The following is a 6,000-nucleotide window of genomic DNA, read 5'->3' as shown; positions in this document are numbered from 1 at the left end:
GTTCAGATTTGGTATGTAATGATGTCTTTTGCACATCTAAAAGGCCTCCCAGGTGATTCTTCAACCTACTGAAATTTAAAAAGCAGTACATGGATTCCATTTGTAGAATCTGTTAATGCTCATCTCTCTATCTTGTTGAAACAGACTAAGTCATCTGTTGGGTGGGTACTTGACATTGCGCAGATTAAACATCTAGAATCCAGGTGATTGACACCATGGAAACAGTTCTCATCTTGATATTTTGGGCCTATTTGAAAAAAAAAAAATTCCTTCAACAGCTCTAGTAACTAGAGAAATGCAAATTATAACAACTCTAAGATTTCATCTTACTGCAATTAGAATGGCTTTTATCAAGAATACAAACAATAATAGATGTTGGTGTGGATGTGGGGAGAAAGGCACACTTTTACATTGCTGGTGGAGTTGCAATTGGTGCAGCCACTCTGGAAAGCAGTATGGAGGATCCTAAGAAAACTTGGAATGGACCCACCTTTTAACCCAGTTATCCATTCCTCGGTTTATACCCAAAGGACCTAAAAAAATCAGCAAACTACAGTAACACAGCCACATCAATGTTTATAGCAGTTCAGTTCACAATAGCTAGATTGTGGAACCAAACTAGATGCCCTTCAACAGATGAATGGATAAAGAAACTCTGGTATATACCCACAATGGAATACTATTCAGACATAAAGAAGAATAATATTATGACATTTGCAAATAAATGGATGGAATTGGAGAATATCATGTTAAGTGAAATAAGCCAAGCCCAAAAAACCGGAGGCTGAATGTTTTCCCTGATAAGTGGAGGATGATATATAATGGGGGTGGGGGTGAGGAATAAGAGAATAATAGGGGAACTTTAGAATATGTAGAAGAAAATTAGAGAGGGGGATGAAAAATGATGGAATGAGACAGACATCATTACCCTATGTACATGTATGATTACACAAATGGTATGAATCTACATTGTGTACAACCATAGAAACGAAATGATATACCCCATTTGTATACAATGAATCAAAATGCAGTCTGTAAAAAATTAAAAGCTAAATAAAAAAGTCACCCATTTTCTTAGCACCAATGCAACCAGTGTTATATTTTCCAAACTATTGCTCTTATCATTCTCAAAATGTTTTTGTACTTTATAGGTTAGAAAAAATATTCTGAGAAAGTTGGGGAAGACTTGGGTTAGAATAACCTAGCTATGGTAGTTAGGATATGAATATAGTTGCTATTACTACAAAAAAGTTAACATAACACATACAAGGTAGATTGTCATTTCTCATGTGATAGTCATAGGACAGCAGCCCACACTTAAAGCTTCTCCTGCATGTCCAGGGGCTTGACTTTTTCTGTTACATTGATCCATATTTTCTAGTACGTTGCTGCTGTCTTCATCTGCATGGTCTGAGATATCTCTCCCTACCACATCCACATTCTAGCTATCCAGGAGAAAGGGAAAGAGAAGAATGAATTTCTTCCACTATCAGTCTATCTTGTAAACTGTGTTGCTGCTTCTCAGGTCCTATTGCCTAGAACTTAGTTATATTCATAAACTTAAGAGAGTATGAGAAATGCATACTGGGCAGTCATGTTTCTAGAAAAGAATTAGACACTTCATTAGCATAGAATTGTGGGGGGGTAGCACTAGTAGGAATAACAAGTCTCTGCCACTGGGCCTCACACATCTGGCCAGTTGGAGATATACAGGTTTTAATCAATTTCTTGATAAAGTCTCTTGTTATAGATACTCAGTTACTGAGGATGTTTTTGCAAGGTCAAAATAATAGATCAATTCCCTGGGATTGCCTTCCCCTACCCAAGAGGCAAGTCCAGTCACATAGGAGCTAATTTTTTAAGATAATGCATTGTTGAGCCAAAGCTGATCAAGTCAAACAGGTGCTATTTTCATATCAGAGATCCCAGCTGAGCTCAGTGCCTAGGAAATCAAATGAAAATTTGGAAGCTAGGAGATAATTCCTGTATGAATATTGAAGAGAGAAAGGGACAGAGAATCAACAGCAGTACATTAAAAGCCACAAGACCCAGTGGTTATGAACATCTTTGGGGTTAATTTATGTGGGTTGGAGCCAGAGCTCCACAAGATTTGAGAACATGGAGAACGTTATATAAGCAAACCTTGGTTTCTTTCTTTGTGAATTTGGAATAAAAATATTAACTCAATCACGCATAAACTTGTACAAGGATTAGATTATATAATGCATATAAATACTTATAGCAGTGCCTAACATCTATTAAAGCCTCAATAAATATTAACTATTGTTAATGTAGAGACCTTAAAATTCTCTATGGTCTGCTTTATTTAGCAGAGGCTCTTACTCCATGATTAACTTTTTTTCAAGCTGGAAATCAGGAGAGGCCAAGGAAAACAGGGAGAAGCAGCCAAGCAGAGGAGCCAGGATTTGCTCCATCCCTAGGACACACAGATGGGAAACTCATGAATTGCCAAGTTTCCCAATAAATCCATCCTGCGAGGCTTCTCATGAAGTAGTAAGCCCTAGGTAGCTTCCTTTTCCAATTCAGTTTCTAGTAACTTTTAAACAATAAGAAGTCCAAACTCTTCTCCTAATCAGCCCTGAAAGAATAAAAACTAAAACTAAAAATAATAATAAACAACCCCCAAAACTGTAAGGCATCTTCCATTAAAGCTATTGTGGAGTAGATGAAGCCTCTTGGAAATGTGCAGAACAGCAATATCTTGATAAATAAGCTATGGCTGCAATGTGCTTGTGCTGATAATAAGTAGCATGGAACAACTGCCTCTTCTACAAAACCCTGGGATTTATGTCCAGTCTGCCTGCATTGAAAACTAGAGAATTAACTCATGAAACCCATACATCAACACGTGTAGAAAAGGGAATCACAGTATAGAAATGAAATTAGCATGAAATTAGTTAGCTGTAGGACATAAATAGAGGTACTGACATCTCTGCGTCTTCTGTATCCAATGTCTTTGGAGAACTCACCAAGCCTGGACTGCAGTTGATGGCCCCTGTGATTTATTTCAACATTTTCTACCCTAGGCAGGTTGTTTGCAAAGTCCTTCAAGTATCATTAAGACGAATCAGGAAACACAGATAATTCTTCAGGAGAAGAATATGATCATGGGAAGACGCTGCTTATACAGAACATCCACAATGTGTCATTGCAGCCTCCAGAACAGGGCATCACTGTATTTATTAATCCATTGCCACAGAGATTACCACAATCTGACACAGAGCTCTAATGAATTTTTGGCACGTTTGGAAATTGTGACTCTTGTTGTCCAGGGAGCCTCGTAAATCAACCCCCCTTTTACTACAGTCGCCTTTTCATGGTGTATATCACACTGAGAAATGGATTACATGATCCGAAGCTTTAACTACCTTGCATTAGTTGATCGTGTACTATGGATGTATATTACACAGTATATGAATCATAGGGGAGCTAGAATATGGGTGACAGATCATTTAAACATGAAATTGGTGATGCCTGCAACCTGGTAGAAATAGAGACAGAGAAATAAAGGCAAAAGTCAAAGTGAATGGATGGGAGAACCCAGGTATTTGCTGCTAGCTTAACACAAACTTATCAGTAAAGCGTGGTGTTCAGAAAGAGTGCTATTTCACAGTTAAAGGAGATGATTTTTCTTCATACTACTCTTTGATCCTCCAATTGCTGTTTTGTCCCTTCTGTAATCAGACCCTTTCAGTTTACTAATGGACTTTTGGCAGCAGAGATGATTTATTTCTATGAAGTCTTAACTCTACATCTAAGATGAAAGATGATCATAAATTTAATTTGCCCAATATATCGATGCACAGTGTGGAATCAGAAAGCCTGGAGTCTAACTTACTTCCAGTTAACCAACTTGCTTTGAGATCTGGGCTGTTATTTAGCTTGTATCTCACCTGAAAAGCAGGATCATTAACAACCGATCTTTCTAACTCATTGAGTAAAAATCTAATGAGATTTTATATTTGCTCTAACTAGGGCATTTGGAGAGCAAGAGGTAGACACCCACATAGATCCCACCAGGGAAAGGGTATCTGTTTTCAGGAGAGCCATAGATAGGAAGTGGAATGGTGAGGAGCATTCCTGAAACAACCAAAGCTCATTTCCCCTTCAAAAGTCATGTCATCTTAAACTCCTGGCATCTCTCATTCACTACACAAGACTGGTCCACTCTTGTTTAAATTGTGGCTTCCTCATATGATCCTCTTGCATGGGCCCACAGTGGCTATCTGGGCTGAATCTCTAATGATCAGAGCTCAGCTGTTATAGGAAGTCACAAACCTCACTGCTGCTCTTCAGACACATCAGGCTCGTTCCCACATCAGGGCCTTATACATCTGCACTTACTTCTTCAGAGACTTTTGTTCCAACCCTTGGCAGGACTTGTTCCCTTTCTGCTGCATTCAAATCTCTGCTCAGATGTTCCCTTTTTAAAGAGACCTTCCTTAGCCACTCCACCTGGTTCTATACACTGTAGTATTGCTTTCCCTTTATTTACTTTTATTTTATTAATATTGCCTCTTTTGACATAAATTTATTTTTATCTATTTCACCCATTATAGGTCAAGTCAATAATGACAGAAACTTGTATTTATTTTTAATAACTGTATCTTTTGCTTAGAATAATGACTCACATCTAAAAGGTAGTCAGCTAATATTGGAGAATGTATATTTGGTGAATAAATGAATGAATGCCTGGTTGTTCCTGATTTATAATTCCAAATTTTTAACGGGAGAATTTAATGTATTCATTTCATATTTTTCAAAAGAGAATGCTCTAATCAATTTCTGGCTGATTTGTGAGTTGTCATTCATGGCCAGCTGCCCATCCCTTGGTCTGATTAGACAGGGTGAGATGAGGTCACTTCACATGGCAGAGTGCAGGCACAGAAAACTAGGACTACAGGGAGGCAGATGCCTTAAGATGGACTTTGAACAGCCCAGCCCTGATGGTGTGTGGGCTTCTTAGAGTTGCTCTGGCAGAGAGAGAGGCCATATGACTTTGACCAAGAATCACAAGGTTGGAAACTAGGTTGTCTCCTCCATGTACCAACTCCCTGTCCTGTTACAGTTTTCTTAATGTTAATTTCTTATTTGCTCTGTATTTTATATTAAAACTTCTATGTGTAACTAATAATAATGATAGTATTTTTAATAGTCCTTATGAGTCTGGCACTTTATGAACATATTTATGTAGTTTAACTTTGGGAATCCTCATGGCTATCCTCTGAGGTAGGCACCATGATTCTCTTCATTTTGTGTGTGAAGAAATGTGAAAACAGAGAAAATGTATTGTCTGAGGTCATTTACAGAGTGAATAACGCAACCAGGATTTGAACCCAGGAAGTCTGGTTCTATAGCTTCATCTAACTAGAATATTTTTATCCATTCATTCCACTGTGGAACTTGGCAAGAAGTCAATATTTTCTTAGAAATAACATTCTGATGAGGTAAATACATAGAAAAATATTTTCAAAATAACAAGATATTATTAAATATACATTTAAAATACATTAAATGTACATTTTGTTCTGTACAGTTTCACAGACCTAAGATCTAGTACTCTCTGATTTTCCTCTCTTTTTATGGATATGTAGTGGATATTACTTAATTTGGGGGCCAAGAATGGCAGAATTGTCAATTAATGAAGTTACCAATTTTTGTAGTAAGCAAATATCAAGATCCTAGAATACTGACTGGCCCCATATATGCTTTCTCTTCGGATACTGGCATTACTCTTTAATGACAAATATAAAATATGGCATGAGAAATAGTCCAAAATGAGTTAAAGTGCACACTAATGCTATAAGCAACACATATTCTTGCTGTGTTTGCTTCTATTTTCTTTTGCTGTCTTGGTGATTTAATCTAGGGCACCACAACATACCATGCAAGCACTCTACCACCAAGCCTCATCCCAGACCCGTGTTAGGTTCTTTGAGCTATGCTTACAATAATAACATCAACAGATAAGTGTAGGAT

This window comes from Sciurus vulgaris (assembly GCF_902686455.1).
Source record: "Sciurus vulgaris genome assembly, chromosome: 3".
NCBI classification, from domain to species: Eukaryota; Metazoa; Chordata; class Mammalia; order Rodentia; family Sciuridae; genus Sciurus; species Sciurus vulgaris.
Note: the sequence above shows the minus strand (reverse complement) of the source record.